General features: G+C 44.8%; 1 long non-coding RNA gene across 1 annotated transcript in view; it reads left to right on the top strand.

The window, feature by feature from the left end:
• Window positions 1–22447, top strand: part of LOC145529263 (uncharacterized) — a 47991-nt gene that overhangs the window by 5734 nt on the left and 19810 nt on the right. Inside the window, exons 5-6 of the long non-coding RNA XR_014071074.1 lie at window positions 44–125; window positions 17417–17462. This is a non-coding gene — a long non-coding RNA (uncharacterized LOC145529263). The remainder of the gene's footprint in view (window positions 1–43; window positions 126–17416; window positions 17463–22447) is intronic.

Here is a 22447-nt window from a genome sequence, read left to right as displayed (position 1 = left end):
AAAAAGGTGTATTTTTGTACATTTCCATCGTTCTACCCTTTAGGACAAGCCCATTATTCGGAAGTCCAGCTGGGTGATGAGGTTACCATCATGCCCCAGTACAACAAACTGATCCTAGGAACTGGGTGAGTGTCTTTGGCTGTTCAACTGGGACAAGAATCATCACTGGGCTATGAAATTCATTTCCATGTGTGGATTTACACAGACATCTTCATGTCTATGATAATAGGATAAAGAATGAAGCCCTGTAAAATATATACTAGAACTCATACATCATCAAAGCTGCTGTGCAAAGAAAGCTATCAGTTTGTCTAGCCAATTGCAATGATATTGTCATTGTCTCAAATTGATAGTCCTCTTTTGGAACACTTCCAGAGTGAGAAAAAAAATGTCATTACATTTTAGCACCCTTTATTTTAGATTCAAAATAATACTGCTATTTTATTAGCCACCAAAACTCAGTCCAAAAGACTTTGGACTGATTCAAAAAATAAAATCCACAGTGAAAACAAACTATACTCACTGGTGGAGAGCCTCCAAAGAATGGGCCTTGGAAGAATGGCCTCAAGCTGTGAAGGAAGATACTGAAGATTTTGATCAAGGGCAACATAAAGATTGAAGGCAGGAGGAGAAGGGGACAATGGAGGATGAGATGATTGGATGGCATTACTGGATATGGATATGAGTTTGATGGATATGAGTTTGAGCAAGCTCCAGGAGTTGGTGATGGACAAGGAAGCCAGGCAGGGAAGGGAAGCTGCAGTCAGTCCATGGGGTTACAAAGAGTAGGAAATGACTGAGCAACTGAACTGAACTGAACATAATGAAAGGTGGGGTTCCTTGGTGGCTCAGCCAGTAAAGAATCCACCTGCAACGCAGGAGACCTGGGTTCCATCCTTGGCCTGGAGAAGGGAATTGCTACCCACTCCAGTATTCTTGCCTGGAGAATTCTATGGACAGAGGAGCCTGGAGGGCTGGAGTCCATGGGGTGGCAAAGAGTCGGATACGACTGAGCCACTAGCACTTCCAAAATAATGAAAATGAACGTGCGGCATCCTGGGCACTGCTTGAGCAACCTCAGTAATGCAGCAAGGCAAGGGCGTGTGCAGCTTGGTGGGAAGGAATTTTGGAAAACTCCAAATTAAGGCAAAAGCAACCAGGGGAGGGTGAACTGTGATGGGAGCAGTGGGTGTGTCCAGGCTGAGGAATTAGGCTGTTTAGCATGGGGCCAGGGGAGTGGCTAGATGAAAGGGCGGAGGTTGACTGTGGTTCCCACCGCCCTGTCTGACCCTCTTTAGACTCCTCCCTCCACCTCGGACTCCTTCCAAACCCAAACTTGCCTCCTTTAGCAGCCCCTGGTTCCCCAGGCTTCAGTGACGTTAGCTAACAGTGTATACAACACCGCATCATCCAGGCTCTCAAATACAATTAAATTTAATATTAAGTTTAATTGTTAAAACATATTAGCATATTAATATTACTCATATAATTAATATCAACCATTAAAAAACAACAAGTTTAGATTTCTAAATTCAGCTCCGTTTGATTTTAAAAAGCGTGCTCAATAGCTTTAATTACCATGTCTTTTACACACATAGAAATTCAGAGATTAAAGCAGTAACTTCCTAGAGACTCTCTGAGCTGGCTAATGGGAAAATAAGGCAAGACAGATGACTCTGGAGAGAGTGAACCACTCTTGAGCTGCATGACAGGTGGAAAGGAAGTGGGAAAACTACATTAATCGCCGATGGCAAGGCAAGGCTTTGGAATTTACAGAGTGACCCCCCCACATGCACAGCCACACACACATACACATGTGTTCCATGTGAACAGGCTGAAGCAGCAGGCTCTTTTTCTTATACCCACAAACTTGTTCTTTCAGTCAGCTCCTGGGTGGACAAACTAACATAGGAGGGAGGGGTCAAGGACAAAAGTTAAGGAGGACTGAGGTGGGAACTGAGTCCTGGACCCTCCATTGTGTGGCTCTAATCATCTTTATTATTAGCAGCAAAAATCAGTTCACGTTTTTGAGCACTTAGGAAGTCCCAGGTACCAAGCTAACTACTTTCTCATGTATCTTCTCATTTAATCCCAGTAACTCTCCTGTAAGACAGATATGAGCACCATTTTACAGACAAGGGAACTGTGTGATGAGCTGGGATCTGATGTCCAACTATTGGCATCCACAGCCCATGTTGTTGGAAACTGTGCCAGCCTCCTGATGCGGAATACGGGTGCCATGACCAGTTCAGAACCAGATGGAAACGATGTCCCCAAAGGGTGGAGCTGGAGAGGAAGCCTCCAGCTCAGCAAGGGGTCATGCTCAGGAAGGCAGGTGTTTTACTGGTCAGCTGTTTCTGTTTTGTGGAATCTGTGCATTATAAAAAAATGCTCTATATAAAAATCAATTGGGAAATTTAAGTTTACTCCGAGTGTGCTTGATCTCTGAACAGAAACCGTGAAATCCAGCGGTATGAACTCTCTAATTTGGAGCCGTACTGTCAGATTGGTGGCCTGGAAGCTATCCCACTGAAACTGAACTGCTGGTAAGAAAGAGGCATCTCCAGGGCCAGGCAGAGTGCCTCTCCCCTGAGCACCAAATCCTTCCTTCTCTCTCTGTGGACAGTTATGTACAGTTGTGTTCAATCAGTAGGTGTCCTGGCTCCCATGGAGCCTGTCATGCCTGTGTCACTGTCGCAGTGGTGCCCAGGAAGGAGGGAGCTTCCTGTGTCTGTGGAGGAAAGGGAGGCCCAGAGAGGCGAAATGGTTTCTGTTGATGAGATTATGAATTAAGCTATGTTTTAAATGTGGATGTGTTAATTTTCTTGAAACCCGACTCTGACCTTGTTACTTTGCTTTTGAGTGGTTGCCAAGTCCTTCTCCAATAATAGTCACACCTTTCAGTGGCACCCAAGCCTCCCCTCCCCACTGCCATTCTAGCCTCCCTCTGCACAGGGCCTTCAGGGCCAACCTGGGCAAAGACCCCTCCACTCTGGCCGGGCGGGTCACTGTCTGGATGCTCAGGATGCTGTTCCACTCCCCAGCCATCCTTCCCATCATGTTTCTGATATGCGCCTGACCTTGCTGGATATGGGGACACACATGAATAAGATATGGTTCCCAAAAGCTCTCACTGTCTCACAGAGACGGTGGGTTCTGCAGAAATCCTTTACAGCCCAAATGTTATCTTCATGAAGTCCCCTGAATCTGCTTCTCATCCAGAAACCAGGTGTCCCCCTGGGAGCATCCCTGGTCTGTGACTGTGGGGACCCTTACAGACATCACTGGTACAAAGCCCTGAGTAACCCATGGGTGGCACCCACGCCTCAGCCTTTGCCCTGTGCTCTCTGGCACCTACACATGGACTGGTCCATAGTAGGCTCTCAAGAAACACTTGTTGAATAATCACGTCAGAAATCTCTTACTGATTTCAAAAGGAGGATCTAGTTTTATTTTGCCTTTTCTGTCCCTCCCCCCTTTGCTTTTCTTGCTGCTTGATGATTTCAGTAAAACTCATCTTTCATTCAGTTTTCTTCCACCTATCATTTTGTATATTGAGAAATATAGAGAAAAGTTGATGGATTTACAAGGAAGTAACTGAAAAGCAAACTTGCAGCAGACTGTGTTCCTGTAGAACAAAGACAGACCCCTTCCCCAGAGCCTCTCCTGCACAGGTGTGGCCCCTCCTGAGGCCTCCTTCCTCTCCAGAGGGAGGGGTGTGTGCACCCCACCCCACCCCCAGAGGTTAGGGTAGGGTGGGAGGCACTGGAGCGCTGGGGGATCCAGGTGCCCAGCCTACAGTAAGGGCATCGCTATATTGAGTTGGCTTTTGCTTAAGACATCTCTGAGAGTTGCCTGAAAATGACTGATTGTGTTAGCACTGCTTTCAAGAAAGGTCATTTTGATGAGAGAAGAAAAAGGACACCCTTGAGAGAACATGTGCAGGCCCAGCAAAGCAAGTATAGCTCAGCCTGGCTGTGTGTGCCTCCTGCCTCCCGGCTCCTGGGCCAGACCCCAGCTCCCCACATCAGAGGATGCTGGGCTCCTCCTGGGTAGGTCAGAGACTCTGGGGAAGGCAGGACTTTGTCGTGGACTCAGATCTCAGCCCCTTCACTCATCTCTGGGGACACTGTAGACCCAGGACATCATGAAGACTTTGTCCTGCCCCACCTCTCTTGGGGCTTGGAGCTGAGGGTGGGGACGAGTCTTTTGCTATGGGCTAGGGATTCAGAAATTGAACTCACAGGGCACCCAGCCTCAAGGGGAGCACAGCCTGGTGAATGTGAATGTGTAAATCTGCTGGGACTTCCATAACAAAATGTCACAGACTGGGTGCCTTAAACAACAGAAAATAATTTTCTCACAGTTCAAGATCAAGGTGACAGTCCCTTCTGTTTCTGGCCAGGGCTCTCTTTCTGGCTTGCAGACAGCCACCCAGTCACCTTTTCACTGTGTCCTCCCATGGCCTTTCCTTGGTGTGTTGTATGGGGGCAGGGGGAATGTTGCTCTATGGGGTCTCTTAACCCTATAATGAGAGCCTCACCCTCATGAACTCATCTAACCCTAATTACATCCCAAAGGCCCCATCTCCAAATACTATCACACTGGAGGTTAGAGTTTTAACATGAATTTTGCGGGGACACAAACATTTTATCCACAACAGTGAATATTTACTGAATTGGCTTGTACATTCTAACCAGTCACCTCTCCCTTAATGAGGGTGGGATGGAGCCAATGGCACTGGCCATGTAATCAACCAATGGGACTGTTTGTTGATGATGCCATTCTCTGAGAGCTTCTCTGTTGGACTAGGAATGAGGTTTGGGATGCCCCACTCCTCTGACATGGAGACTAGTTTTCTTTCACCAAGATTTAGCTTCTGTGTGTGGGTGCTCAGTTGTTCAGTCATATCTGACTCTTTGTGACCCCATGGACGGCAACCCTCCAGGTTCCTCTGTCCATGGGATTTCCCAGGCAAGAATACTGGAGCGGGTTGCCATTTCCTTCTCCAGAGGATCTTCCCAACCAAGGGATCGAACATGGGTCTCCTGCATCTCCTGCATTGACAGGCAGATTCTTTACCACTGAGCCACTGGGGAAGCCCATTTAGCTTCTAGACACACCCTAAGGAAAACCAATTTGAAACAGCACTTGTAACTGGCATAGACTGGACCTGGGTGTGTGTTGTGGGGTGGGGTGTCTCTGTGTTGCCCTGAAACCTCCCTTAAGGATTGTTGGCTTGATTCCTTACTGAATTCTTGCTAAGCAGCCAGAACATAAACTTTGCATTTTATCTCCATTTCATCTCACCACTGCCTTTCACAGCCAGACCTGATCACTTAGAGCGATATTAGAACCAGCACAGTATTTATCATAATTTCCTGGGCGAGTAGGGTTCTGGTAAGTACAATGATAGCTAGTTATAGAGACTGAAGGCTCCAGGGAGCATTAATCATGGTGTCTGAGAGCATTCGTGGGAGCACACTGTAAACTAATTGACATGTGCAGAGCTCCCTCTGTTATTACCTTTAATATACAATTTCACATACAACTTCTTTTTCGTTGCTTTCACACCACTGTAGACACACTCAAAAGTATATCTCAGCTTTAAAATTTTTAGCTGTAAAAGCAAAATAGGAAAATAAGAGAAATATTTCTGATGAGTGATAAATGTATCTGCCTAATAGAGCCCTTAGATCATAGAAGACATTCAATAGCTGTTTTTGACTAAATAGATGAATACATAAAAAGTAAGTATTTTTTTAATCTCAGCTTGATCTACTGCTAATTCATCTACTAACTTAGGGGGAGATATTGTCCTCTTCAAATATAAAATAAACTAACAATAGAAGAAGGGGAGAAAAAAGCCACTTAGCTAAGAGATATGACATTACTACCCCCAGAGGATATCTTGGAAGAAAACTTTATTACACTGAGGTACTTTCCTTCTGTTCCTAGTGTGTTGAGAGTTTTTATCATGAAAGAATGTTGAATTTTGTCAAACACTTCTTCTGCACCTATTGAGACAATCAAGTGATTTTTATCCTTCATTTTGTTAATGTGATGTATCACGTTAATTGATTTCTGTGTCTTGAGCCATCATTCCTTTCAGTGTGCTGTTGGATTTGGTTTGCTAGTATTTTGTTGAGGATGTTTGTGTCTACATTCATCAGCAATATTGACACATTGTTTTCTTTTCTTGTGGTGTCTCTGTCTGGCTCTGATATCAGGGTAATCCTGGCCTTATAAAATGAGTTTCAAAGTGTTCTTTCCTCTTCAGTTTTTTGGAAGTTTTTGAGAAAGAGTGATTTTAATTATTTTTTAAAGTGTTCAGTAGAATTCACCAGTAAAGTCATCTGGTCCTGGGCCTTCAATTAAATTTCTGTACTAGCTGTATGTCTGGTCAGACTTTCTATTTCTTCATGATTTAGCCTTGGCAAAATTTTATGTTTCTAGGAATTTGCCCATTCTTTTAGGTTATCCAGTGTGTTGGCATATAACTGTTCACAGTCATATTTCTGTTGCATCATTTGTGATGTCTCTTCTTTCTTTTCTAATGTTATTTATTTGAGTCTTCTCTTTTTTCTTTGTTAATCTGGCTAAATTTTTATAAATATTTTAATCTTTTCAAAAGACCAACTCTTAGTTTTGTTGTTTTTTGGTTTTGTTTGTTCCTTTTCTAGTCTTTGTTATTTCCTTCTGCCAGCTTTGGCTTAGTTTGTCCTTTTTTTTATAAAATTAAAAACTATATATTATTTATTTCGTTATTTCTTTTTGGCTGTGCTGGGCCTTCATTGGTACATGGGTTTTTCTGTAGTTGCGGGGGCTGGGGCTCCTCTCTCATTGTGACGCTCAGTGGCTTCTCTTGCTGTGGCTCTAGAGCACAGGCTCAGTAGTTGTGACTTTACAGGATTAGTTACTCTGTGACATGTGAGACCTTCCTGGACCAGGGATTGAACTTGTGTCTGCTACATTGCCAGGTGGACCTTTTACCACTGAGTCACCAAGGAAGTCCTGTTCTTCTTCTTTTTGTTTTAGTTCCTTGAGGTTTAAAGCTAAGTTGTTGATTCTAGATCTTTCTTCTTTTTAATGTAGGCATGAACATCCCTCTTAGTACTGCTTTCACTGAATCTCGTTAAGTTTTGATATGTTGTATTTTCATTTTCATTTGTCATGAGGTATTTTCTAATTTCCTTCTTTATTTCTTTTTGACCCAATGGTTGTTCAAAAATGTGTTCCCCCGCCCCCTCACATATTCATGAATTTCCCAATTTGCTTTCTGCTTTGATGTCTAACTTCATTTCGTTGTTATCCAAAAGATACTGAATATAATTTCAGTCTTCTTAAACTTGTTAAGACTTGTTTTGTGACCTAAATGGTCTATCCCAGAGAAAAATCCACATGTGCTTGAGAAGAATGTATATTCTGCTGCTGTTGGATCTAATGTTCTATATATGTCTTTTAGGTTTATTTGATCGATAGTGTTATTCAAATCGTATGTTTCCTTATTAATCTTCTGTCTGGATGTTCTATCTGTTACTGAAAGTGAGATATTGAGGTTTCCTACTATTATCATGGCTTCCCTGGTAGCTCAGCTGGTAAAGAATCTACCTGCAATGCAGGAGACCCTGGGTCAATCCCTTGGTTGGTAAGATCCCCTGGAGAAGGGAACAGCTACCCATTCCAGTTTTCTTGCCTGGAGAATTCCATGTACAGAGGAGCCTGTTGCTGTCTATTTCTCCCTTGTATTCTATATTACTTTATTTATATCTCTGTTCCAGGAATTATCGCTCTCTGCCTTATATTCTAGTCGGCTACGTTCATTCACTCAACAAATACTCCAGAAGGACCAACGTGAGCGAGACACTGTTGTGAGTGCAGGGAATCCTTCACAGTACAATATAAATAAGATTTTCTGCCCTCAAGGAGTTTTCATTCAAAAAGGAGAGATTGAGAATAAATAATAAGTTTTATAAATATACAAATGATACAATATGTTGAAAGGTGTTAAGTGCTATGGACTTAAAAAAGGAAAATAATGCCAAGGATATATGTGTGCATGTGGTGAGAATAGGATGGGGGAGTTGTTCATTGTAGTAATCAGTAAGGTGGTTAGGGGAAGCTTTAGTGAAAGGTGACCTTCAAGCTGAGACCCAAAGGAAGCAAGGGAGTGAGCCAAGGAAGCCAAGGGAGATACCTGGGAGCCAGCAGCACAGACAGAGGAACAACAGGAGTAAAGGCCTGAGGAGGGACGTGCCCCCTCACCCTGCATGCTCAGGGACTTGCAGCATCTGGTCCCTGGCCCTCTGCCCTGTACCCACGACACCATCACTGCCAGGCTTCACAGCTTCATCGTTTCTCACTAGACCTAATACAATGACATTCTAAGAGGCAGATCCTTCCTTCTGTTGAGTCTTCATTATACCAAGCTGTGTGACATATACTTTTTCTTCCCTTGACTTTTGCAATAGCGCCCCCTCTGGTTCTCCAGTTCCTCCAGCCTTCACCCTCCTCTTCCCTCTTACATGTTGAGAGCCCTTCAAGTGCTACTCGTGGCCTTCTTCTTTACCACACTGTCTCCTTAAGTATTGTCTTTCCTTTTTATGGCTTGGCTATGATTTAAAATTACTTCTTGACCTCTGTCCTCTGAGTGCTAGGTTTGTGTTTGAGTGGGTATCCTACAGGCCTTTCAAAACTGAAGTGCCAAAATGCAACAGCCCTGCCCCTAGATTCTGCAGTGCTTCCAATGTTTTCTGTTTTGATTATAGCCTCCATTTCATCATTTGAACTGAGAACCTTGGAATTCCCTGTGATTGCCTCCTCTCTTCCTCACCTTCTACTTCCAAACACTGGCCACTTCTTGTCTCTTTCTGCTCTCATTTCCATAATCCTTGTCCCAGTGTGGGTGGGAACAATTGCATACATGTTCTTGTTGATTGGCTCACAGCCTCCAGTCTCTCCTCTTTGCAGCTTGGTCCACAAACTCCGGGCAGATTTGTTTATGCTCTGCTTACAATCTTGAACAAATCTCAGTGGTATTTTTCCAGTATCCCAGTGGATCAAGGCCTCTTTGGACACTGCTTTTCATATGATCTGCACTCCCTCCCAGCTTCTTTGAAGGACAAAGTGATCAGCATCACCACTGTTTTCTGGTTTACATCCAAGTTGATGTTAAGACATTGGTTGGCTCTCTCAAGAGATGGTTCATCCCCTAATGACATCCCCATGGCCCCCAGAAGAGACTTCTCACATAAATGACAGAATCCCAGCCATGCTTCAGTGCCTTAGTACAATCGATTTGATTCAGGTCAAGCATGCACTGAGTAAAAACAGCCTGCCTTCTTTCCTTAGCCAAGATGCGAATTGGGAGCATTGATGATCTATTCTCTTTATTCCTGGAAGGCTGATATCTAGAGAGGAAGAATCTAGCATCAATAACTAGAGACACATTCAGTGATCTCTTATCTGACTGATCTTTCTCTCTTTTGCCGCCTAAAAAAGAACACTGATGGGTCCCTTATTGTCATTGGCTTCAGTCTCCCCATTACCTTTCATAACTGAGACTCCATAATCATCTCCATTTTGAAGGGAGAAACCAAGAGATGTGTTCTATGCATCATCCTACTGTGACCCAAAGGGAAAAAAATATGGAGATGGTAAGATCATTAGGATTTAGAATACCAAGACTTGTCAGAAATTGACTCACTTATCATGAAGCTTTGCAATTCATCAAAGTTCAAAGAAACGAAATCTAGAGCCAGTCCAAGCCCAGCTGGGTGCTTCCAATTTCCTGGTTTCCCTGTCCTTTCCAGCAGCATATGGGGAGTTTACCCTGGGTCTGGGGCCTTGTCCTAAGCGTTGTGTGAAAGCTTCGGTTATTAGGTGTGACAGAATGCTCCCCTGAATCCCTGGGCTGCAACTAGTTGGATAAAACTGCTCGAAACCTAACTCCTAAATGAGATGACAGTCTTGCTGCCCTTACTGAGATTGAAACACACAGATTAGCTTGAAGCATCTCTGTAGAAAGGGGGGAATTACCGATCCCACATTGGGCCTGTTTACATCTTAAAAAAATCAGAGAGAGCCCCTTTGAAAAACCCTTTCTAGATTGTTATCACCCACATCTATTGCTGTTACTGCAGCACAATGAAATGTTTCAGATGCCTCGAATTCCAGGAATCCAGTCTCTTGCCAGAGCTGCAGAGTGATATGAATAATTTCTGGGCTCTGATACTCGGGATGGATGTGTTTCTGGGATTTTTTTTTTTTTTGGCAGAAATATCACCAGAGTCTCTCTTTTAGAGAAGTCATTGACTGCATGCTTTGAGGCAGGCTCCATGCCTCCTTTCAGGGCAAGCAACAGCAGAGCAGAGATTTCCACTCAAGGCAACTCTTTTCATTTTTCCAAGTCTTGTTGGAAGAAAAATATATCAATATCCAGGGGCAAATATGTGTGAAAGATAAGCCAGTGGTACACGACAGTTTGTTTCCCCTGATTTTAATGTACTTAGAATAATGCAGCAAATGTGGATCTTAGTCTGTAACCCTGGATGTGAAAGAAATATAACTCACTTTACTTTTCAGAATTCCAGTTCTATCTGAGCACCCACACCGTAGTATCAGTCACTGCAGGAGTTCCACCTACATGGTGCCTGAGTTTGGGGGTCCACTGGTGGGAAGCCTTCACCAAGGCCCCTTCGGGCCTGAGGCTGTCTCATACATAAGACTCTGCACTTGGCTGTAGGTGGCATGTCTACCCGGAGCTCCACACAGCCACTCCTCTCACATTGCTGGGGAACCACAGCTCCCTTTGGCAGCCCCCTGGATAGCTGGGCTGTGTACCTACTAGGACCCTCAGCCCTCTCTTCCTCCCCCTTCCTTGTGGTTCCTCTGCTTTTCCTGTTGTTGTTCAGTTGCTAAGTCGTGTCCAACTCTTTGCAACCCCATGGACTGTAGCACACTAGGCTTCCTTGTCCTTCAGTATCTCCCAGAATTTGTTTAAACTTATTTGTCCATTGAGTTGGTGATGCTATCCAACCATCTCATCCTCTGCTTTCCCCTTCTCCTCCTGCCCTCAATCTTTCCCAGTATCTAGGTCTTTTCCAGTGAGTCAGCTCTTCGCATCACGTGGCCAAAGTATTGGAGCTTCAGCTTCAGCATCAGTCCTTCCAATGAATTTGTTGTTGTTGTTTAGTTGCTCAGTCACGTCCAACTCTTTCCAACCCCATGGACTGCAGCACACCAGGCTTCCCTGTCCTTCATTATCTCCCAGAGCTTGCTCAAACTCATGTCTGTCGAGTCAGTGATGCCATCCAACCATCTCATCCTCTGTCATCCCCTTCACTTCTTGCCTTCAATCTTTCCCAGCATCAGGGTCTTCTCTAATGAGTCAGCTCTCTGCATCAGGTGGCCAAAGTATTGGAGCTTCAGTTTCAGCATCAGTCCTTCCAATGAATATTCAGGATTGATTTCCTTTAGGATTGACTGGTTTGATCTCCTTGCTGTCAAAGGGACTCTCAAGAGTCTTCTCCAACACCTCAGTTCAAAGGCATCAATTTTTCAGTGCTCAGCCTTCTGGGCCAACTCTCACATCCATACATGACTACTGGAAAAACCATAGCTTTAACCATGAAGACCTTTGTTAGCAAAGTAATGTCTCTGCTTTTTAATATGCTGTCTAGGTTTGTCATAGCTTTTCTTTCAAGGAGCAAGCATATTTTAATTTCATGGCTGCAGTCACCATCTGCAGTGATTTTGGAGTCCAAGAAAATAGAGTCTGTCACTGTTTCCAGTTTTTCCCCATCTATTTTTTCCTCTACCCCCAGCTCAGTGAGGATCTCCTTCAGTTCTGGGAGAAATCCTCCTCCTTTAATGCTTCCGCCTGCCAAGCCACTCTGCCCCCACCAGGGCCCTCCTGCTTGCCCACCTTGCTCCAGGCCTTTGCACGCATTACTGCTCTCTGAACACCTCAAGAACACATGTACCTTAGGGTCTTTGCATTTGCTGTCATCACCCCCAGGAGTGACCTTCCCTTCAGAAATCCATGTGGCTCAATCCAGTGTCACCTGCTTCTCCAAGAGGCCTCTCTGACCATGAAAATACACTCTTCCACCCCAAGACTCAGATTTACTTAATGCCCTCACCCTGCCTTATTTACTTCCATAGCAATTAGCATCATCTGACATGTGATATATTTATTTGGCTATTTATTTCTTACCTCCCCCCCCCCATTAGAATATGAGCTCCACAATGGCAAGAGTGTTCTCTGTTATATCCCATCAGCATAAAACCACACTGGGCACATGGTATTATAGTCAATAACTGAGGAATAAAGGAATGAATGGCTTGGGGGTGCCTAGCCTGTGACAGACCCTGGGCGAATCTCCAGCCTTCATTCAGCTGGATGACAGAGCCAAGAGTGGGCGAGGAGCCACTCTGCATTTGGCTGGCTGGGTGACCGAGGCTCAGAAATCAAGGAGGCCAAGGGCAGTGGGGAAAGTGTATCTGGAGCACTAGGACCGAGACAGAGCCCTGTGGCCTCAAGGTGAGGCCTCCAGATCTTGGCAAAGACTCGGAGGCCAAGCATGCAAGGATGAGTGAAGGTCACCCTAAGGAATGTGGACACAGCATGCGGGCCAGACCCACTGCATCCAGCTAGAGCTTGACTGTCTTCTGGTCCACACTCATAGTGACAAGTGTGGGAGATGATCACTCAAAACTTTATAAAGGATGCTTTCTAAGTAAGCCCCTTCCATATATGTGTGCCAGGCCCTATTTGGGTGCTGCAGACACAGCAGGGGAAGAAGCACATAAAAGCTCTGGTCTCAGGGAACTTCCGTCCTAGTGGAAGGAGACAGGCAATAAGTTCAGTGAGGAGTGTGTTAGGATGTGAGAGCCAAGAAGAAATACAGCACAGAAGGAACTAGAAATTATGCAGGGGTCAGGGGCTAGGACAGTGCTCATGGGCACCACTGGGAGGGACTTGTGGGAAGAGCAACAATGAGGCACAGGGGGTCCAGGTGAGACTGGAGGCTGAGCGCTAGGGGTGGGGCCTGGGGTTTGCTGGGAGCTGAGCAAGGCCAGCCTGGAGTGTATGAATGCATCAACAGCAAAGATCAGTGTAGCTTATCATAGGCCCAACACTGCTCTGAGCACTCGTGACATGTTAGCGAGTAAAATAAGCAAGAACCCTTGCTCTAGTGGAGCTTGGCTTTCCGATAATAAACCATCAACATAATAGATGATTACATAGGGTGTTGGAAAGTGATAAGTGCTGAGAAAGAAGCACCAGGGGAGAGCATCAGAAATTTGAGGTGGTCGGGGTGTGTCTGTTGGGGGGGGTCAGAGTCACCAGAATAAAGAAGTGGAGTCAGAGCTCAAGGCGTCGGATGCGGATGCACTTGCCAGTGGCTCACGTGCAGGCAAGAGGGGCTGAGTCCTGGGTGTTCAGACCTGGGTGATCAGCATCAAGTGCAGCAGCTCCAAAGACAAGGACCCGGAACTTCCACTGGAAGTCACTGCAGTTTTGTCCAAGGTAGACAGGCCAGATGGGAATGCTGTGGCGTGGGAATAGGAAGAGAGAAATGGAGACAGCAGGATCAACCCCTCTTTCAAGTAACTTTTCTGTAAAAGGGAGGAGAAAAATGGGGTGATAGTTGGTAGGGCAAGCGGACTGAGACAAGTGTTTTTTATCCTCTCTGAAGAGAGTAATTAGAACATTTTTTGTGCTGATGGGAATGATCCAGAATATCAATGGTGCAGGAGACAGAGGGGAAAAATGCTGAACAGCAGGCAGATTGGGTAGGCAAAAAGGGATGGGATCCAGCACACATGTGAGGGGCTGACCCCAGGGGGGAACCAGGAAGCCTGAGTGGATGGGTCGATATGCAGGTAAGTGTGTGCCTGTGTGCTGGGATCTGATGGAGCCTGTTTTCATTTGTTTGTTCGTTTTTAATTTTTGGTTGTGCTGTATCTTCATTGCTGTGAGGCCTTTTCTCTAGTTGTGAGGGTTACTCTGTAGTTGCAGTGGGCAGGCTTCCCATTGTGGAGGCTTTTCTTGTTGTGGAGAATGGACTCTAGAGTACGTGGGATTCAGTAGTTGGGGCACATGGGCTTAGTAGTTGTGGTTCCCAGGTTCTAGAGCACTGGCTCAATAGCTGTGGCGCACAGGCTTAGTTGCTCCATGTCATGTGGGATCTTCCTTGACCAAGGATCAAACCCATGTCTCCTGCGTTGGCAGGCGTATTATTTACCACTGAACCACCAGGGAAGCCCCAGTGGAGCCTGTTCTAAGGGTTTCCATTTTCTTGATAACTCAGAAGCAAAATCTTCATCTGAGAATGGACATTGGGAAGAAGCATTGGAGATTTTCAGAGAAAAGAGGAAGTGTGAAATGGTCTTGGAAAGTGGGAGATGAGAATGGCTGCCAGGAAGCACTGAGAACTTATTTGTGGTTTGTGGTCATGAATTTCAAGTCAGACCACTCAGCACAGTGGTGTGGTTTGTCGCCAGCCGCATTTTCATGTGAGTGCTTGCAGGGGGTGGGTGGAAAGTCAGTTTCAATCAGGGATGTACTTTTGCCAAGAAAGAACAGCAGCAACAAAGAGAGAGTTGGGGATGTAAAGGAGGAAATGGTTATAATTGTGGAATTTAAGCCAGATATGAAGGAAAATGAGGCATGGAAGGGTCAAGGGCAGTGAAGATGTGTTAGGACCAATGGATTGAAAGTCCAAGAGTTAGAGCTGGAGTACAGTGCAGATAAACTGGAAAGACTGGAGTTTGAAGTGGAGATTCTGCAGGGGCTCCAGGTATTACTGAGGACAAAATCAAGGGTAAAACCATGGCTGTGAGTGGCTTAAATATGATCGAAGACAAGACGATTGAAATGGAGGGGAAGGAAATGAGACACCAGTAGACTGGATGGATTATTTATGATTGACATTCAAATCCCAAGAATTATGTGCTGGGGAGAATGATAATGTGTGCAAGGAGTTGCATTTTATTTTGTATTTTATATCTTCTATAGAAATAAAAGGTATAGAGAAAAATTGGGGGTCTAAATGGGTCTTTTTATAACTTAGTTGAGAGCCTCTGTTCTTTGTCTTTTTGAGGGACGTGCAGGATTTATTTATTTATTTATTTTTGTAATTTATCCAACTTCCCAACTGTTCTTATTATTTCCAACATTATACAGGGGTTGAACTGGTCTTTCCTGGGAAAAGGTATGGCAGACCTTTGCAGGTGAATGTAGCTTCATAAGGGGCTTCCCAGGTGGCTCAGTGGGTAAAACATCTGCCTGCAATACAGTAGACACAGGAGGCGCAGGTTTGATCCTTGGGTCTGGAAGGTCTGGAGGAGGGCAGGGCAACCCGTTCCAGTGTGCTTGCCTGGAGAATCCCGTGGACAGAGGAGTCTGGCTGGCTACAGTCCATAGGGTCGCAAAGAGTCAGACACCTCTGAAGCAACTGAGCACATACATAGGCACATGTCTTTGTAACAGGAGTATTGTGGCTGTGAGGAACTTGATTCTTTGCTATCTTTCTCACTTTTTCTCTAAGGAAGAAATTGGTAGATAATTGATTATTCCCAGAAATAACCTGAACAAGAAATATGTGAGATATATCTAGAGTGATAATAACCTTTCTGCATGCGTGCATGTGCTTCAGTTGTATCCAACTCTTTCAAATTAGTGGGAGAACAGTCTAACAAATAATTGTTAGCTATTTATTAGGGGAAAAAATTAAGTCCTTAAATCACAGTATACATAAAAATAAATTGAAAATAAAGATCTAAATATTTTTTAAGTAGATACTAGAAGAAAATACAAGAGAACATCTTAATAAAATGGGGATGAAGAAAAGTCTTTTGCAAAAGCATAACTCTAAAGACAGAAGTCCAGAAAAGATTTATGGACAGATTTGGCAGCAAAACTTGAGGAATAGCCTGTGCAGTAAAAAGATTAAAGTGTAAGAATTTTCAGGATAGGCAAAATGTATTTATTTGTGTTTTTGTTTATTAATAACTACAATGTCCAAAAGAGGATTTGGGGACAGTTACAGCAATGAATATAGAGTAGAATAAAAGGTAAAACATGTGCACATGGATGAATGAAGGTGACTGAAAAATATATAAGGAGACAAAATCAATGAACAAGATACACTCCATAATACCCTAAACAATTTTTAGAAATGAATAGCCTATTTTTCTTTGAGTTTCCTAGAAGCCAGAAAAAAGAAGGAAACAACATCCACTGGCCACTTGGTAGGGTCTGTAAGACATCAGTTAAGGCGTTTAAGACATAGACAGATTTCTGATACTGACACAGGGAAGAAGTGTCTCTTGTAGGTTCCTTCTGTCTTTGGAAATAAGAGTAATAAATTAATCTAATTCAAAGTGACGAATTATTTGTTAAATTTGATGTTGCCACGTATGGGGACAGATAGTTACTAGACTTATGGTGATCATTTCATAATGTATGCAAATGTCAAATCATTCTGTAGTACACCTGAAACTAACATAATATTGTATATCAGCTGTATTTCCAAAAAAATGTCATGTAGCCACATAATGTAGCCACATAATGTCAGACAAGCCTTCATTGTTATTTCCCAGATACTGGCAGGCCTCCACCTCATGTATCCACTCAGCTCCTTTACTGGTTTGACAAGAAATCCAACCACACCAAGCATGTAGTGATTTTTGTAGATAATACTGAGATTTGAGGGGTCACTGGGAGAGGTCACACACTCAGGGTCTTGCCACTTTGTTGCCCACTGTCCATACTCCCTCCTCCTACTCTTTCTCAGCCCCATCATCCCCTCTCCCAGCCAACTCCATCCACACTCACATCTTCATCAGCAACTGTTTTCTCTCCCTCTGGCCCTGGCACCAGCCTGTGGGCACCCTACCCTTGAAGCCAGCCATTTACCCAAAGTGGGGTGGTGTAGCATTTCCCCATGAAAATCTGGCCACTATCCTTCTTGGACACCAGGATTAGGGAGCCATTGCTCCTTCTTCCCCACTCCCTCCAACCCCCATCTAATGGGGGAGATGCTGACCATGTCAGGCAAGCCCCTGCCTCTCCTTCCAGGCTGGCCAGTGTGGTTTGGATGTCTCCTGACCGAGAGGGTTCATCAGCCCAAGCACCTCCTTTCAGTTAGCTCTCAGCTCTGGCACTGGCTTTATAAATAAGTTTCTTATTTTAATTATGAACCTGCACAGTGGAAGGAGATGATTAAATGAAGAGAAATCTGAAATCACTTCTGATCTGGATGAAGTAAACAAGTGCCTATATCTAAGACTGTTCTGCAAATAGAACATAAGCGTGACATAAAAGACAGTCTTCAGGTCCCCCTCCCCTGAGCTGCTGTTGTGCTCCATGTCTGAAGATGTTTTCTTTTTTCGTTCTTTGCTCTAGTTATGAGGATCCTGACGAGTGCCTGCTTCTCTATGGTGATGATCAGGTAGGTATGGAGGGCAGGAGGGGGCATGAGGGGGCAGTCGGCACTGATTCAGGGGCCAGAAGACCATCTGCTGTCCTTTCAGGGAGGAGCAAGGAGGAGGGAAGCGGGTGGGAGAATCTGTTTCTGGAAGGCGAGGCACAAGTAGAAGAAAGAGAAGAGGAAATAGAGCATTATGGCAAATGCATAAAGTTCTAACAAGCAACATGTCTGAGTGCCGGCCTCTGCCTGGTGCTGTGCTTGCGTCTTCAATCCTCACACCAACGCCATCTGGCAATGCTCTTACTGACATTTGTGATGATGGGGACACTGAGGCACAGAGCAGTCACATGGTCTCCCTGGGTTACGTGCTGCTAGGAGGCAACACAGCTGGGATTTGAACCCAAGCAGTCTAATCCCAGCCTGCATTTAACCACTGTGCTTTACTGGCTTTCAAGTAAAACGAAAGGGATGTTCCAGGTAAATGTGTGAAGAAACAGGGCCTAGAAGGAAGGAATCACTCAGAAAGCTTTAAAGTCGGAGCACAGCGGGAAACACACGTCTGGTTTAACTCCCATTAAGCAGGGGAGGCTCCTGTTAATCAGGGCCAAGAGGAAGGGTCCAGGAGGGAGGAAACCTTTCTCTGGATTTTGCTTCACAATTAGAAATAAAGTTTAAATGCAAATTCCAGTGGGAGAGGAGACCAAGTGATGTAAACACAACTGAGGTGGATGGTGTGATGTCCTAGAATCTTTTTGAAGAGCATGTTGGAATAGGACAAAGGCGACCATCAGGAGGGTGCCAGATACTTGGATTAGGGGGTGGGACTGAGGAAGAAGGGAGAGGGACCCTGGCCAACTCTGAAATCCAGCTAGTTTCAATTTCAAACTTTGCCTATATGTGGCCTTTCTATTTTCCCTAGAGCCTTTGAAGGCAGATTTTTTTTAAAAAACTGAGCAGCCAAGAGAGGGCAGGTGGGTGCTTCTACAGAACCCTGCAGTCCACAGAACCCTGCAGTCCAGGGCCCTGCACGGTGGGAGCAGGGACTCTGCGCTCACTGCCCAACTCCAGGGGGCGCCATTCACACAGACTGCAGCATGAATGGTCTGGATCCCTGGATTTGCACTGCTGCAGCTTCCAAGGCCTGGGATTCCCCCCAGTGGACACTGGCACAGGGATGGGATGGAAGACGGAACCCCACCCCACCCGCACGCCCACCATGCTCATCCGTGCCCCGGTGGTCACCAGCCCCAGGCGATTGTTAAATTCAGCTCCCCGGCTCTGTCTGTCCATCGCGCTGCAGTCCTGGGTGCGGTCCAGCCCAGTGACTGGCAGCAGTCCAACAGAGGCCAGGGAGGCGAAGCCAGGGCCCCATCCAGGCAACACTGCCTGTTCATTATAATGCAAGTTCATTGGTAAAAATGCAAATGATCCATTTCACTTCATCCTCCTGACAGACTGTGCTGGTAGCAATAACGGGCTGCTCCTTGCACCTGTCATCACTGCGGCACTGCTCACTTTGTGTAAAAAAGGCCTGCCACACTTCAGGTGTATATATAGCAACCGTCATTAAAGCCGCCTGGGGGAAACCCGATCATTCACTGCCCCCTAGTGGACCGGAAGTGAATGACCCCATAGACTGTTCCTTTGATTTAGGTTCCAAGCAAATCAGAGTTGCATTTTGTTTCAGGAATAGATTGCGGAGTATGCTGCTTTAATCCTTGTAGCTCGTGGTTATGGTTCTTAATTAACAGCACTTTAATAAGATAAAATGTCAATCATGGGTGGCTCTTTGTGGAACTATATTTGAATGTTTAAAAGTCTGGACATTTTTAAACAGTATTGAGCCTTCGATGGATGTTCATTAAAAAAAACCGAATTTTCTGTAGGCTGATAAAAAGCTTACAGTGAAGATATCATTAAAGAGCTCACCTTGCCATCTCTTAAAATTAAGAGTTGTGCCCAAGAGAGAAATTAGTTTATTTATGAAGCAGATGCACTGACTCTGGCTGTTTTATCACCTAAGGTCCCCTAAGCACCCTTTGTCAGCTTTCAAGGTCTTCACATTTTGCCTACTTCTTGATGGGCAAGTATCCTTGGAATCAGGGACACAGTCAGCATAAAGGAAGCTATTGAGACAAAGACAAGGGAAACTTGGTTTATCATTGTCATACCCCAAAGGCTGTCTTGATGAGTGACTGATTATTCTTGGGCTTCTTTCTTTGCTATATCTCATCTAGGATCATGCACTTAAAGATCATTTAGGAATACTTGTCAGTGTTGCATTCAGCATACTAAGAAACATGGTTTTTTTAATTTTTTTAATTGATGTATAGTTGATGTACTATGCTGTGCCTATCTCTGCTGTACAGCAAAGTGACTCCGTTATACACATATAGGCATTCTTATTTTTATATTCCTTCCCATTATGGTTTATCACAGGTATTGAATATAGTTCCCTGTGCTATACAGCAGGACCTTGTTGTTTATCCATCCAATATATACTAATTTACATCTGCTAATTCCAAACTTCCAATCCTTCCCTCCCTTACCCACCTCCCACTTGGCAACCACACAACTGTTCTCTATGTCTGTGAGTCTGAAGAAACTTGTTTCTTGAGGTGAATAATCTACTTTTATACCCTTTCTGAGCTGTTTGAGTATTGCAAGGACTTGAATAGATTGGCGACTATCTTGAAGTTCAGTAACATCATTTCTCTGAAATTTTGGCATATCTACTACTAGAATATTATAGATACTAGAATAGCTCCCTTTCCATAACCTGGATTCTTGCCACAAAGACAATAAATAATAAATAAAGTCTAGGTCAGTCCATTAATAAAGTCTAGGTCAGTCATGTCCAAAGCCATCTCTTCTATGTACAGATTAGCTTTTCACCTGTACATCTAAAACAATGCTAGTCATATGCCATCCTTGGGAGAACTGAAAATGATAGTCCCTTGAATCATTTTCTGTGCTTATTGGTACAAATGAGGAAACTGGGCAGTTACCTCAGATGGTTACCTAAGAAGTGGTATCTGAGTGAGATTAGTATGGGGGTAGTGATAAATTCCCCCCTAGGACAGCCCTGTTCATTTAGCTCATTTATTTCAGATTGCCTCTAGGGTAGACACAGTCCTGATGACAGGAAACCTCTAAGAAATAAAAGCACTGGTAAGGAAGCTTTAGTGTGCAGACACAGAGCAGAACTCAAATTTTTCCACGTCTGTGTAGATCAGAATCCACAGTAAGTGAAGTGCTTCGGAGTTCTTCCTAAGCAAACTGTAGTTTTCCTGAGAATGTCACAGGAAGAGCTGCTGGTGATTCATCAGGTTAAATTTTTCCTCCTTAGTCAGAAAAAAACCCAGCTATCCGGTGTGGAAGCCCAGAGGGTTCTGGGGCCCAGAGGGAGGGGGTGAGGGGAAGCAGGCTTGTTTACTGACTGGTCAGTACATTCCAACCATGAAACTTGAATGGCTGCTGAAGAACACAGTGAAAGCCTCAACCCATGGAAACTTTCAATCCAATAATAAAAATTAAATAGGCTTGGGGTAGAACTTACCAGAGAGAATTAGGTCAGTAGAGCTGATTCCTGTAGGGACTCATACCAGTCCAATGAAGCTCTGTGGCTGCCTCTTTTATTAAAGCTGAGCAAGATGTCCATCAAGTGGTTCCATTTGATTTTGGCTGACCTAGTTTAAATCAGTCAGTCAACAAATCTTGTGGACCCAGAGGTCCCAGAACAAGGTGGTCATTTGGTCTACCTCCCAGCCTAATCAGCCAATATCTTTGATATATCATCTCTAAAGAGGTGCTTGAGCCAGGACTGAATTAGGTGCTAGAGGCAGGGAGATGGGAAAATAGAGTGGGGTCGTAGGTGAAAGCTAAGAATATTCTTTCATCCACATTGGAAATTTGACAACCTAATTAGAAAATCCAAAGTAAAATACATGGGAAATGATTATGAAGTACTTTGGCCACCTGATAGAAAGAGTCAACTCATTGGTAAAGACCCTGATGCTGGGAAAGATTGAGGGCAGGAGGAAAAGGGGACAACAGAGGATGAGATGTGTTGGATGGCATCACTGATTCAATGGACATGAACTTGGGCAAACTCCAGGAGACGGTGAGGGACAGAGACGCCTGGGGTGCTATGGCCCATGGGGTCACAAAGAGTCACATACAACTTGGCGACTGAACAGCAACAAAAAATGAAGGCATGTGGAACTCAACCAGTATTTCTGCTCTCTGACCTTATCCTGGTGCTTCCTCCTATGATGATCACCTGCCTCCCTGCATGTGGGAGGTGGGTGAAGTGGAGCAGCAGGCGGAAGTGCACAGTGAGAGCCCCCACCTCTGGCTGGCTGTCATTCAGCCAAGAAGCTGGCTTTTCTTGGGGCTGCACACACGCCCTGCTACCGCATCGTCTCCAGCTGGCCTCTGGCCAAGCTGCCTCATTGGTGATACCAAGCAGGTTTTATGCACGAGTTTCAAAGCTGCTGTTGCTGCAGTGAGTGTAACCTGGCCTTTCATGTCTCAGTCTAGACAGATGCAGGATTGAATAAAGGCTTCCTCCAAGCCCCGTGTCACATTGGCCATCTGGAATGTAGCCGACCACTCATTTAGCAAATTGCTCTGTTTAAATGCAGCTGCTGTGTCTCAGTGTTTCTGCTCCTAACACAGATCGCATGATTCCTCTGCCTTCATTTGTCTAGCCGTTCCTCTCAATCTGCCTGGGAATTTAAAGAGCCTGTTAATGTATGACAAGGCACTTGACCTGCAAGATTTCCAAGCCCAGGAGGAGCATTCTTCTTCTGCTGGGCCGTCTTTTCCTCAAAAGCAAGGGCACCTTGCCTGTGCTCCCCGTCTTAATGAAAGCCACCTTTATTAAGAATCCCATTAAGCTCCACAGGGCCCAGCTATCCAACACTGTAAATATTACCCTTTAGAAATGCATCCGGAGGCCCGGCGCAGGCAGCTGGCCCAGGAGCAAGTCGGGAGGTGACCTC

This window comes from Giraffa tippelskirchi, chromosome 12 (assembly GCF_054371585.1).
Source record: "Giraffa tippelskirchi isolate mGirTip1 chromosome 12, T2T-mGirTip1v1.2.pri, whole genome shotgun sequence".
NCBI lineage: Eukaryota > Metazoa > Chordata > Mammalia > Artiodactyla > Giraffidae > Giraffa > Giraffa tippelskirchi.
This window is presented reverse-complemented; position numbering and strand designations above follow the sequence as displayed.